Source organism: Salvelinus sp. IW2-2015, linkage group LG27 (assembly GCF_002910315.2).
Source record: "Salvelinus sp. IW2-2015 linkage group LG27, ASM291031v2, whole genome shotgun sequence".
Lineage (NCBI taxonomy): Eukaryota > Metazoa > Chordata > Actinopteri > Salmoniformes > Salmonidae > Salvelinus > Salvelinus sp. IW2-2015.
The window spans coordinates 1,717,436-1,731,672 of record NC_036867.1 but is presented as its reverse complement, the minus strand read 5'-3'; the positions used below and the strand labels follow the sequence as shown (position 1 = coordinate 1,731,672).

Sequence of the window (14,237 nt, the reverse complement as noted above, 5' to 3'; positions counted from 1 at the left end):
GAGAGTTGAAGGGTGGGAGAGGTGAAGGGTGGGAGAGGTGAGGGGGTGGGGTGTGTCTTACCTCTATGATGTAGAGAACCACATTCTTATAGAAACAGTAGAGAATACACTTAGTGACACGGTTATAACTCCACGCCCCATGGACCAGCAACAACTTCTCTAGGTAGGAAAACTAGCAACAGAAAGAGAGGGGAGTGATGAGAGAGGTGGGGGGGGGTGAGAGAGATGGAGACAGGGTGAGACAAAGAGATAAGCAGTAGTAGACACCTGAGTGGTCAGACAGATAAACAGAGATTCCTCTGGCTCTCACAGAATACTTCAACTAGCTTCTCCCCCCCCCCCTCCGTTCTCTACTCTAGCGTGTGTCTGTGTGTGTGTGTTACCTGTGCGATGGAGTAGTCCGAGGAGTTGGTTGCCTGCATGCCCTCGTTGCCACTGATGCCAACCCCTACATGGGCAGTCTGGATCATGCCCACGTCGTTGGCCCCGTCTCCTATGGCCAGAGTGATGGCCTTCACATGCTTCTTCACCATGTCCACTATCTCAGACTTCTGGAGGGGAGACACCCTGGAGAGAGAGAAACCAGTTAGAAAAAAGTTATAACATCAACGACCAAAAGTAAAAGATGTCTGGAGACTGGAAAAAACAGACAGAGTAAAATACAACCAGGGGGAAAAATGTTTAACTTGTATAAACTTGGATTTTTCGGCAAGGACATATACAAGATACTACCCTCCACAACAAAACCTTCACTCCAAACCTACAACCTGATTTTGGAAAACATTTCCTGGAAGGATTCCATTCCAAGGATTCCTCCGACTACTAAGATTCTTATATCCAAGATATACAGCAAATGCTCTGGCAAACAAAGACAAACCTGAAAACACCATCCGACCTGGAACTGAGAGAGTGGTGTTCAGACTTTTAAAGTCAAGAAGAAAAATACATTACAATTACATATTTTACTTTATAAGGACTGAATGCTAAGACAGATTTGAGAGGTGTCAAATCCCTTGAGCCCAACAATGGCAGGAGAGTTTCACAGCCTCCCCCACCCAAATGCAGAGGCCTTTGAAGCCCCCTCCCGCTGTTCAGAGGTCATTACAATACAGTAACCTCAATGTAAAAAATGCAAAGGCATGAAAATAATACAAATAAGCTCCTTATGGAAAATCTGACTATTATAAAAAGGGGAACATAAGCAACTTAATTTTCCACACAGACCATCCCCTGGCATGGCGCAGTGCAATATTAACACAGACCATCCCCTGGCATGGCGCAGTGCTATATTAACACAGACCATCCCCTGGCATGGCGCAGTGCTATATTAACACCAGACCATCCCCTGGCATGGCGCAGTGCCTATATTAACACAGGACATCCCCTGGCATGGCGCCAGTGCTATATAATCACCAGACCATTCCCTGGCATGGCGGCAGTGCTATATAAACACAGACCCTTCCGCTGCGCATGGCGCAGTGCTATATTAACACAGACCTTCCCTGGCATGGCGCAGTGGCTATTATTAACACAGACCATCCCTGGCACGGCCAGTGTATTAACGACCCTGGATGATCTTAACACCAGACCGTCCCTGCATGGCGCAGTGCTATATTAACACAGACCGTCCCCTGGCATGCGCAGTGCTATATTAACACAGACCATCCCCGGCAGCGCAGGCTATATTAACACGACCATCCCCTGGCATGGCGCAGTGCTATATAACACAGACCGTCCCCTGCATGGCGCATGCTATTTATTAACACAGACCATCCCTGCAGCGCAGTGCTATATTAACACAGACCATCCCTGGCATGGCGCAGTGCTATATACACAGACCGTCCCTGCAGCGCGTGCTATATTAACACAGACCGTCCCCTGGCATGGCGCAGTGCTATATTAACACAGACCGTCCCCTGGCATGCGCGCAGTGCTATATTAACACAGACCATCCCCTGCATGCGCAGTGTATATTAACACAGACCTCCCCTGGCATGCGCAGTGCTATATTAACACAGACCATCCCCTGGTCATGGCGCAGTGCTATATTAAACACAGACATCCCCTGGCATGGCGCATGCTATATTAAACACAGACCGTCCCTGGCATGGCGCAGTGCTATATTAACAGGTGAACACATGCCATCAGCATTAAAAAAAACGAGTCCAGCTCAACAACACCCCATCAACCAGACCCAGAGAGCTGGAGGTGGAAAGAGACATATCTGCACTCTTTAGACAACTTCATGGACAAAACGTTCCACTGTAATAGTGAAGGTGTAAACTTGGCAGGAGAAAACCTAAACAGTATATTTGACCTCCCAGCTTCCCTATCAAATCTAAAATGTCAACAACAAAAAAACGAATAAAATTAACAATGACAAATGGTTTGATGAAGAATGCAAAAACCTAAGAAAGAAATTGAGAAACCTACCCAACCAAAAAGATAGAGACCCAGAAAACCTGAGCCTACGCCTTCACTATCACTAAAACAATACAGAAATACAGTACGGAAAAGAAAGGAACAGCACGTCAGAAATCAGCTCAATGTAATTGAAGAGTCCGTAGACTAACCACTTCTGGGAAAAATGGAAAAACACTAAACAAGGGTTATCTATCCAAAACGGAGATGTATGGGTAAACTACTTGTCCAATCTTGTTGTATCAATAACAAAGAACAAATAGCAAAAACATATACATGATCCAATACAAATCTTAGAATCAACTATTAAAAGACTACCAGAACCCACTGGATTCTCCAATTACCTTGAATGAACAAAAGGACAAAATACAAACCCTCCAACCCAAAAAGGCCTGTGGTGTTGATGGTATCCTCAATGAAATGATAAAATATACAGACAACAAATTCCAATTGGCTATACTTAAACATCATCCTCAGCTCTGGCATCTTCCCCAATATTTGTAACCAAGGACTGATCATCCCAATCCACAAAAGTGGAGACAAATTTGACCCCAATAACTACTGTGGGATATGCGTCAACAGCAACCTTGGGAAAATCATCTACATTATCATTAACAGCAGACTCGTATATTTCCTCAGTGAAAACAATGTACTGAGCAAATGTCAAATTGGCTTATTACCAAAATACCATACGACAGAACACGGATTCACCCTGCACACCCTAATAGACAAACAAACAAAAAGGCAGTCTTCTCATGCTTTTTTGATTTAAAAAAGTTAAGACTCAATTTGATGGTCTGCTATAAAAATGTATGAAAAGTGGTGTTGGGGGAAAAACATCCGACATTATAAAATCCATGTACACAAACAACCAGTGTGCGGTTAAAATTGGCAAAAAACACATTTCTTTCCACAGTGCCGTGGGATGAGACAGGGATGCAGCTTAAGCCCCACCCTCTTCAACATATATATTGTAATGAATACTCAGGGTGAAAAAGGTGTAGATTCATACACAGGTAGGCAAACAGGCAGGTGAATCAAAACTAGGACTATAACTGGTTCTCACAAACGAGCTAGGAACAGGCTTAGTAGAGTCAAAACGAACAATACCTCACAAATACACAATCAGAATGAACTGAGCTGAATAATGAGCGGATGAGACCAGGTGAGTAACTAACACAGGTGAAATCAATGAACACAAATGAAAGACAGGGCTACGTTCAAGAACAAAGAAACAGGGCTACATTCAAGAACACAAAGAAACAAAACACAAGGTTGACTAAGAAAATAAATACAGAACGGTACATATATCAACGAATTGGCGAGGGCACTAGAGCAGTCTGCAGCACCCGGCCTTACCCGACAAGAATCTGAAGTCAAATGTCTACTGTTTGCTGATGATCTGGTGCTTCTGTCCCCAACCAACGATGGCCTACAGCAGCACCTACAGCTGAAGTTGGAAGTTTACATGCACTAGTTTTAATGACTCCAACCTAAGTGTATCAATGACCATATTAGAGACACATATTTCCCTCAGATTACACAGACCCACAAAGAATTTGTAAACAAACCCAATTTTGATAAACTCACATATCTACTGGGTGAAATACCGCAGTGTGACATCACAGCAGCAATATTTGTGACCTGTTGCCACAAGAAAAGGGCAACCAGTGAAGAACAAACACCATTGTAAACTCATATTTATGTTTATTTATTTTCACTTTTGTACATTAACCATTTGCACATATGACATGACTTTATTATTTTGGAACTTTTGTGAGTGTTATGTTTAATGTACATTTTTGTTTATTTCACTTTTGTTCATTGCCAAATCAAGTGAAGTAGATAATGTTAACACAGCAAGAGAGCGAGAGATCTAGTCTCTGAGACCAGGCTGACTGTTGAGTCACTCTGTCACGCACACAGACCGACAGACACACCTCAGAGAGCAGAGGCGCAGCTCGTCTATCAACATCGACTTCTCCAGCCAAATCTCTCTGAGGGTTTCCTCTCGGAAATTGTGTGTGTGTGTGAGAATGCTAAGTGGACCACCCAGCTCTGCAGTGTCAGCTTGACCGGGCCAGGGTCTTGCTTAGAACACACAGAGCATCTGTATGACTCATTGGCTTCCCCCTGGCCTGCCGTGTGTGTGTGTGTGTGTGTGTGTGTGTGTGTGTGTGTGTGTGTGTGTGTGTGTGTGTGTGTGTGTGTGGTTACATGCTGGTGTAGAGATTTGCTCCATACCCACCCAGGCCTGCTCCCTCTTATCCCAGAAAGACTGTTCCTTGTTGGGGCTTTAGATCACTGTGGGTCCTAGTCTGACTACAGGGCTACAACATAGACATACAGATAGTAACAGGAGCCATGTCTTCCACAGGCATACTGTCTGTTATACACGCACACACACAAACAGTCTGAATTTCCCTAGTCCCTTTCCCCTGGGCTCCTCATCTCATTGTCTGTGTGGAGACAGAACCGGTTTAGGAGACAGACAGACAGAGAGGGTTACAGGTTGAGAGGGTGAGTACCTCAACCAGCTATCATAATGACTGAACAGCTACATAAATCAATTAGTGGGAAGCGGTTCCCCTAAACCAGGCTTTCCCAAACTTGGTCCTGGACCCCTCCCCCCCCCCTGGGTGTACGTTTTGGTTTTTGCCCTAACACTACACAGCTGATTCAAATAATCACAGCTTGATGATGAGTTAGTTATTTGAATCAGCTGTGTAGTGCTAGGACAAAAACCAAAACGTGCACCCAGGTGGGGCCCCAGGACCGGGTTTGGGAAAACCTCCGCTAAACCACTGACACAGGGGCCGAAATACTTCTATCCACGTAATGGTTCAGGTTAGGAGCCGGGGTAGTCAAATCTAATCCTAGATCTTTGGTTAAGGCAAACTTTTACCTTGGGAATTGGCTCTAAATGGAAGCCATTTTGGTTATTTTAAGCACGGCAGTGATTCATGTTTTCCTGCTACCTGATGGAAACCACTAAACAAAAACCTCATGGAGTTTCTGTGTGAAGTCTTACTGTTACGCTGCCAACTCTTCCTGCATCTCCTTTCATTTGCCCTTTCTCTCTTCAACTCAACTTCAACCCACTTGTCTTCTAGCTCTTGTTTTCCATTTCCAATAATTATCATCTTTATGCGTTTTGTAATTGATGTTGTTGTTAGTTCTCTCTCTCAATTCAAAGGGGATTTATTAGCATGGTCTCTTTCAATTAAGATGGGTTTTATTGGAATGGGAAACATGTTTACATTGTTTATTATTTCAATTGCTTTGGCAAAGGTGATGAGAAACAAACAATGTCAACAAAAACTTTAAAAAAATCTACAGTAAACATTGCACTCATACAGGTTAAGGGATTAAAACATTCCAAATGTTATATTATCAGCCATGTACAGTGTTTTAACAATATGCAAATAGTTGTAGTACGAATAATAGGGGATGATGAGGAAACAGATAAATATGGGTGGTATTTACAATGTTGTGTTCCACTGGTTGCCCTTTTCTCATGGTAACGGCCCACAAACCTTGCTGCTGTGATTGCACATTGCGGTATTTTGCCTAACAGATATGGGAGTTTATCAATGTTTGATTTGTTTTCAAATTCTTTGTGGGTCTGTGTGATCTGTGGGAAATATGTCTCTCTCTCTCTCAATTCAATTTAAATTTAAGGGCATATTTGGCATGGGAAACATATGTTAACATCGCCAAATCAAGTGAAGTAGATAATAAACAAAAGTGAAATAAACAATAAAAATGTAACAGTTAACATTACACCCACAAAAGTTCCAAAAAGAATAAAGACATTTCAAATWTCATATTATTTGCAAATAGTTAAAGTACAGAAGTGAAAATAAATAAACAAATATGGGTTGTATTTACAATGGTGTTTGTTCTTCACTAGTTACCCTTTTCTTGTGGCAACAGGTCACAAATCTTGCTGCTGTGATGGCACACTGTGGTATTTCACCCAATAGATATGGGAGTTTATCAAAATTGGGTTTGTTTTCGTTGTGGGTCTGTGTAATCTGAGGGAAATATGTGTCTCTAATATGGTCATACAGGAGGTTAGGAAGTGCAGCTCAGTTTCCACCTCATTTTGTGGGCAGTGTGCACATAGACCTGGCTCTCAAGAGAAGACAGGCTGTGTACGACAGCCTTTCTCAATAGCAAGGCTATGCTCACTGAGTCTGTACATAGTCAAAGCTTTCCTTAAGTTTGGGTCAGTCACAGTGGTCAGGTATTCTGCCAGTGTGTACTCTCTGTTTAGGGCCAAATAGCATTCTATTTTGCTCAGTTTTTTTGTTAATTCTTTCCAATGTGTCAAGTAATTATCTTTTTGTTTCCTCAAGATTTGGTTGGGTCTAATTGTGTTGCTGTTCTGGGGCTCTGTGMGGTCTGTTTGTGTTTGTGAACAGAGCCCCAGGACCAGCTTTCTTAGGGTACTCTTCTCCAGGTTCATCTCTCTGTAGGTGATGGCTTTGTTATGGAAGGTTTGGGAATCTCTTCCTTTTAGTTGGTTGTAGAGCTCTTTTCTGGATTTTGATCATTAGTGGGTACCGGCCAAATTCTGCTCTACATGCATTATTTGGTATTTTATGTTGTACACAGAGGATATTTTTGCAGAATTCTGCATGTAGAGTCTCAATTTGGTGTTTGTCCCATTTTGTGAATTCTTGGTTGGTGAGCGGACCCCAAACCTCACAACCATAAAAGGGAAATGGGTTCTATAACTGATTCAAGTATTTTTAGCCAGATCCTAATTGGTATGTCACATTTTATGTTCCTTTAGATGGCATAGAAGGCCCTTCTTGCCTTYTCTGTCAGATCGTTCACAGCTTCGTGGAAGTTACCTGTGGTGCTGATGTTTAGGCCGAGGTATGTATCGTTTTTTGTTTGCTCTGGGGCAACGGTGTCTAGATGGAATTTGTATTTGTGGTCCTGGCAACTGGACCTTTTTAGGAACGCCATTATTTTTGTTTTACTGAGATTTACTGTCAGGGCCCAGGTCTGACAGAATCTGTGCAGAAGATCTGAGTGCTGCTGTAGGCCCTCCTAAGTTGAGGACAGAAGCWCCAGATCATCAGCAAACAGTAGACATTTGACTTCAGATTCTAGTAGGGTGAGTCTTGGTGCTGCAGACTGCTCTACTGCCCTCACCAATTTGTTGATGTATATMTTGAAGAGGGTGGGGCTTAAGCTGCATTCCTGTCTCACCCCACGGGCCTGTGGAAAGAAATGTGAGTTTTTTTTAATTATAATGTTGTATGTTTTTCCCCAAACACTACTATCCATCTATTTGTATAGCAGACCCACATACCAAATTGAGTCAAAATCTTTTTTGACATCAACAAAGTATGAGAAGACTGCCTTTGTACGAGTCTGCTGTTAATGATAATGCTGAGGAGTTTCCCAAGGATGCTGTTGACGCATATCCCACGGTAGGTATTGGGGTGAAATTTGTCTCCAATTTTGTGGATTGGGGTGATCAGTCCTTGGTTCCAAATATTGGGGAAGATGCCAGAGCTGAGGATAATGTTTAAGAGTTTAATAACGCTTCGTGTTTTTTGTTTAGTGTTTTCCAATTTTCCCAGAAGTGGTTRGAGTCTATGGATTCTTCAATTACATTGAGCTGATTTCTGACATGCTGTTCCTTCTTTTTCCGMAATGTATTTCTGTATTGTTTCAGTGATTCACCATAGTGAAGGCGTAGACTCAGGTTTTCTGGGTCTCTATCTTTTTGGTTGGACAGGTTTCTCAATTTCTTTCTTAGGTTTTTGCATTCTTCATCAAACCATTTGTCATTGTTGTTCATTTTATTCGGTTTTCTGTTTGACATTTTTAGATTTGATAGGGAAGCTGAGAGGTCAAATATACTGTTTAGGTTTTCTACTGCCAAGTTTACACCTTCACTATTACAGTGGAACGTTTTGTCCATCAAGTTGTCTAAAAGGGATTGAATTTGTTGRTGCRTAATTGYTTTTTGGTAMGTTTCCACACTACATTCCTTCCATCTATAGCATTTCTTTATATTATTCAGTTCCCTTGGCTTTGATGCCTCATGATTGAGTATTGCTCTGTTCAAGTAGACTGTGATTTTGCTGTGATCTGATAGGGGTGTCAGTGGGCTGACTGAACGCTCTGAGAGACTCTGGTTGAGTTCAGTGATAAAATAGTCTACAGTACTACTGACAAGAGATGAGCTGTAGGTGTACCTACTGTAGGAGTCCCCTCGAAGCCTACCATTTACTATGTACATACCCAGCATGTGACAGAGCAGCAGGAGTTGTGACCAGTTTTTGTTGCTTATGTTGTCATAGTTGTGCCTAGGGGGGCATATGAGGGAGGGAGTGCTGTCACCTCCAGGTAGGTATTTGTCCTGAGGGTGTCAGGTTCTCGTCCAGTTGTGGCATTTAGGTCGCCTCAAACTAGTACATGTCCCTGGGCCTGGAAATMATTGATTTCCCCCTCCAGGATGGAGAAGCTGTCTTCATTAAAGTATGGGGATTCTAGTGTGGGGATATAGGTAGCACACAGATATAGGTCTCTCTCTCCTCTCTCGCTGATAAATGATAGCCCAGCAGAGATGATACAACAGCCATAACATACACACAAACAGCAGGAGAGGATCACAGCCACCTCTACCACGAGAGTGCAGGGGGGGAGCAGGAAGAAAACAGAGGAACAAAAAGAGGGGGAGGAATGGAGCTATTTTGTAAGGCCTTGGAGACCCGAGTCCGGATATGGCTTTTATGCTTGGGAGAGTCAATTACTTCCCTCCTCACACACACACACACACACACACACACACACACACACACACACACACACACACACACACACACACACAGTAACTGTCTGACGTGGAAACATGACTAAAAAAGGGAATGTAAATATTCTAGGAGACTTTGAGAGTACATTGTATGAATGAAGGACAGATAGAGGCAGTGTATATATTACAGTGGGGAGAACAAGTATTTGATACACTGCCGATTTTGCAGGTTTTCCTACTTACAAAGCATGTAGAGGTCTGTAATTTTTATCATAGGTACACTTCAACTGTGAGAGACGGAATCTAAAACAAAAAATCCAGAAAATCAAATTGTATGATTTTTAAGTAATGTAGAGGTCTTTCTCCATCCTTGTGGAGGTCCACCAATTTTTTTTAGTGGAGGTCTTGGCTGATTCTCTTTTTGATTATTCCCATGTACGCATCAAGCAGAGAGAGGCACTGTGTTTGGAGAGTAGGTCGGAGAATACAGGGTCCAAGGTACCACCTCCAATTGGACTCAAATGATGTCAATCAGCCTATCAGAAGCTTCTAAAAGCCATGACCATCCTTTTCTGGAATTTTCCAAGCTGTTTAAAGACAGTCAACTTAGTGTATGTAGAACTTTGCTGTTCCCGCTAGAATTATGTGATACAGTGAATAAGTGAAATAATCTGTCTGTAAAACAAATTGGTTGGAAAACTATACTTTGTGTCATGCACAGATAGATGTTCTAACGAGGACTTGCTAAAACTATAGTTTGTTATCAAGACATTTGTGGAGTGGTTGAAAAACGAGTTTTAATGACTCCAACCTTAAGTGTATGTAAACTTCCGACTTCAACTTGTATGTATGTGTGTGTGTGGTGTGTGTGTTGTGTGTGGTTGGAGAATAGCAGTAAGTGAGTCATGACTTTGACATTTCCATGTGGTGCGGTGTATTCCATTAACCACTCAGATCCATGCCAGGATTTTATGATCTACAGTCATTTACTAACACTATTAAAAAACAAACAGATCCTTTATAGTCAGCACCAAGCCCAACACACCCCCAAGCCAACACACCCCCTCCCCCACGCCCAACACCTCCCCCCCAAGCCAACACCTCCCCCCCAAGCCCAACACACACCCCAAGCCCAAACACACACCATATCCGAAATCCGACACGAACGACATACGCACAGCCTACGCGCGCGGCTCATATAAGCCCACTGACATCGAGCAACACCCCAAGCCCATAACACAAATCACTCCGCTCTCTCATTCTCGTAGGGATCTCATTCGAACATCCCGCCCAAACTCACAACGCGCTCCATAGCTCACCATTCACCACAACACCCCTCAAGAGACTCAACATCTCGAGCAACATATACCCCTCCCGAATGACGCCAACACACACACCCAAGAACACCTATGACATCACTCAGTCTAGCCCTCCCTAGACTGCCCACATCTACCACACCCCACAAGGTGCCCCCAACACACACCACCCCAGTCCCACAGCCCACACATACCCCTATAAGCACCCAACACACTACAACCCCAAGCCCCCAACACAACACACACCCCAAGTCACCACCAAACACAACATCAGCCACAAAGACCACAACATCACACACACCCAAAGCCCAACCAACAACACCCTCAGCCCCAACCTACATCAACCGGCCAAGACCCAACACTACACATCCCCTAAGACCAACGTCTCTCATATCGCTCTCTGGGGTTCGTACATGAGCAAGCATGTGCGATATATACGGATGGTGTGTTGCAGAATGCTGCTGAATCTTCTTCCTCACCTGCCGCAGTAATGACGGTGTGACCGAACCATGTGCAAACGCTTCGTCCTGTCTTCGTAACACCACCCACGGCATTTGATCAGGACAGGGCAGACGAGTTCTCATGTGAAGAGTGCCGGTTGTGGCTTCGTGATGGCTGTAAGGAGCAGTGGAGATCTGTAATTTCCCTCGAGTGTGTGTGTGTCCTGTGTTCGTAGTAGATCAGAGCCATACGTGGCATTGTCTCTCTTCCGCGAAAGAGTAGAGGTTACCCAGAGGACGTTACAGTGAGCTGTCAGGGTGGCCCTGTTGCTCTGGCGCCTGCGGGCACAAGATGGTATCAATGACATCGGTAGATTGCGAACACACGCGAGATATTTGCGCGGTGTTCATAGTCTTACGTTTTCTCAATGCAGAAATGGGAGTATGCTAAAGAGTATTCCTCACATCTCCTTGTAATTATAAAACACACACTATTCTCAATATCCTGTCTCGAAACAGGACACGTGGAGCCGGGCGAACTGAGAAAGAAGTGAAGTAAAGAGGAGAGAGCTGACGACGGTAGAAGCGCAGACATAAAAGCAAGGTCGTAAACAAGACAAGAGTGAGCACAGAACCTAGAGAGAGCTGACATAAGAACGCGATGTAGTAGTGGTGTAGAGTCACTGTATGTGGATAGTGTGAACAAATGTGAGGGATGGTTGTAGCGATGAGACACTGTCAGGGTTGAGGTGAGTCATAGAGCATGACTGAGAGTGAGTGATAGGGTTTTATAAGTGAGGCACCCAAGTAGACGGCACAAAGGGAGGACGCAGAGTCAGAGACACTGCATAGAGGTGACATAAAGAGGTAGGGAGAAGTAGTCATCAACGTTAGTCTAGGCGCGCACCAATAGACCGATCGACTAGTGAGTCGACCTAGTAGACGGCACTATTCAACAGGAGTAGAGTATGAGCATGTTCTTTTAGTAGTCGCCCGACTAATATCTGATAGAGAGAGTGAGGCTCACTATCTATCTCCTCTTTTATGTCCCAGTGGGACAAATGCTTACGCATTCCCACAAAGGCCCTCGACGCCTCGAGCTCGAAACTCTCTCTGTACTGTATCTACTTATGGCCAGCCTCTACTGTACTGTCTCACTCTCTCCTCTACACTAAGTAGGTGTCCGCACAAAGAGTCTGACTGTCTCTCACTCTGACGTCCTCTTGAGTCGTGCATCGACGACTAGCCTAAGCTAGTCTAGGACGTGGATCAAAGCAGGATCACTTTCTGCCTCTGACGTGTGTGGATCCTTGAGGACAGTCTTACCGTCTACTGTCCTTCTCTCTTGCCCATGGGACAAATCTGAGACTGTGACTCACTCTCTCGCTCTTGGTCCCTGTACGATGAAAGCTGATCTCACTCTTCCTGCACTCTTGTCCCTAGTCACCTGTTCTCTACTCTCCATTGCCTTTTGGTCCTCTACTGGAGTCCCAGGGACAATCCTCCCACCTGTATGTCCGCGGATACCTACGAGGTGGTCCCATTCAGTTTTCTTTCTAGAAGACTCATCTGGGTTCCCATGTGTCCTAAATCATGGCTACGGTGTTTTAGGGGACAAAGATTGGGGTCCTCTAAGACTGGCTCGCCTTTCTGAGAGTCCTGCATCGTTTCTAGTTTTAGAGCGGACAAAAGTGAGAGATGCGCCGCAGTGGATACCTCAATGCAGCATATGTGTGGCGTGTGGTCCACGCGCGACCGGTGCTGACGACGGAGTGTAGAGGGACAAAGAGGAGAGAGTGAGACAGTAGAGGGACAAAGAAAGGCCAATATTGTGAAAGGGAAGGACTGAGTGAGGCAGGGAGAAGGAGATATCCATATCATAATGAGGTTGCTGCCTGGGGCAATATAAACCTCTATACATCAGTAGCAACACAATCTGAAGTCTGAAACACACATTTAWATACATACACACACACAGTTTATGCAGTCCTGGTTGTGTTTGTTAGACCTGTTTATTGGGCTGTAGTTTGGGGCAGTTTTGAAGGAGTTGTTGATAATAAAGGAGCAGACTAATAGAGAAAACAAACATCCCATCGCCTCTAATGAGAACCATGTGGCCAGGCAGACACACAACACAACCACACAGCCCACACACACTTACAGGAGAACACACACACACAGGATACATACTTAATCCACACACACAGATTACAGAACATGTATACACTGTACATTCAAACTGTAAACAGACACACACTTTCACAATGTTCAGTATATAACGTCAGATAGATGTAGACTGTCAAAACCACAGTCCCAGGCACAAACATTGATCGTAGAAATATTTCTAAATTCCATTKTTTTACTTTTTAGATTCATGTGTTATTGTTGTGTATTGTTAGATACTACTGCACTGTAGGAGCTAGGAACACAAGCATTTCTCTACGCCCGCAATCAAATCTGATTTGAATACAGACTTTATGGATTCAATGAACCCACAGAGAAGACAGGATTATTTCCAGTCAGATGACCCCAGCTCATCCCTGTGATCTGATATGACCCCTCTGTCAACTGACCAGAGTGTGGGAGAAACTACACACCAATCACACACGCACTCCCTTTCTTTCGCCCAGACCAACATTATTTTTTCCCCCTGCTTCCCTCCAAAATACACACACACACACACACACCCACACAACACACACCACACACACACACACACACACACACACACACACGTGCTGTCGCTCCTCTCTCTTGAAAAATCTCTCCTCTTGTTTCTCTAGCCTTGGACTGTGTTTCTCTTCTAGTCCAGAAGTCCTGTTTGTATTTACCTTCTCCGCAGAAAGAAAAACTGAATAAAAGAAAAGAAAAAAAAGAATAGGTGGTGAAAAAAAATTGACTGGTAATAGGGATATACAAGACAGAAGACAAAGGGCACACCCCTTGGACTACGCTTGACGGCACCTGGTATTTTCCAGGCAGATCCTCTCCATCCCAAGTTACTAACCAGGCCCGACCCTGCTTGTTCGAGATTCAGTTACGATGAATCGGCGTATTCAGTGGTGCAGCTGGTTTGGCGTAAGCTAATGACCAGCACTCTTGGTACAGTTACATTAATAAAGTAAAGTGAGTCTGATAAACAGACTATTTCTTAACCAATAGAAATAAGCGCCTGAACTTTGGGTCACCAGTAAAGTGGAAGAAATTACATGTATGCTGTTTGTAAGCCATCAGACTTTTTTAAGCGACAGATAGTTGGATGAATACAAACCAACCTTG

General features: G+C 43.9%; 1 pseudogene; it reads right to left on the bottom strand.

Moving 5' to 3' along the window:
• The window catches only part of LOC111953848 (phospholipid-transporting ATPase IB-like), a 108,205-nt pseudogene that overhangs the window by 34,459 nt on the left and 59,509 nt on the right, over window positions 1–14,237 (bottom strand).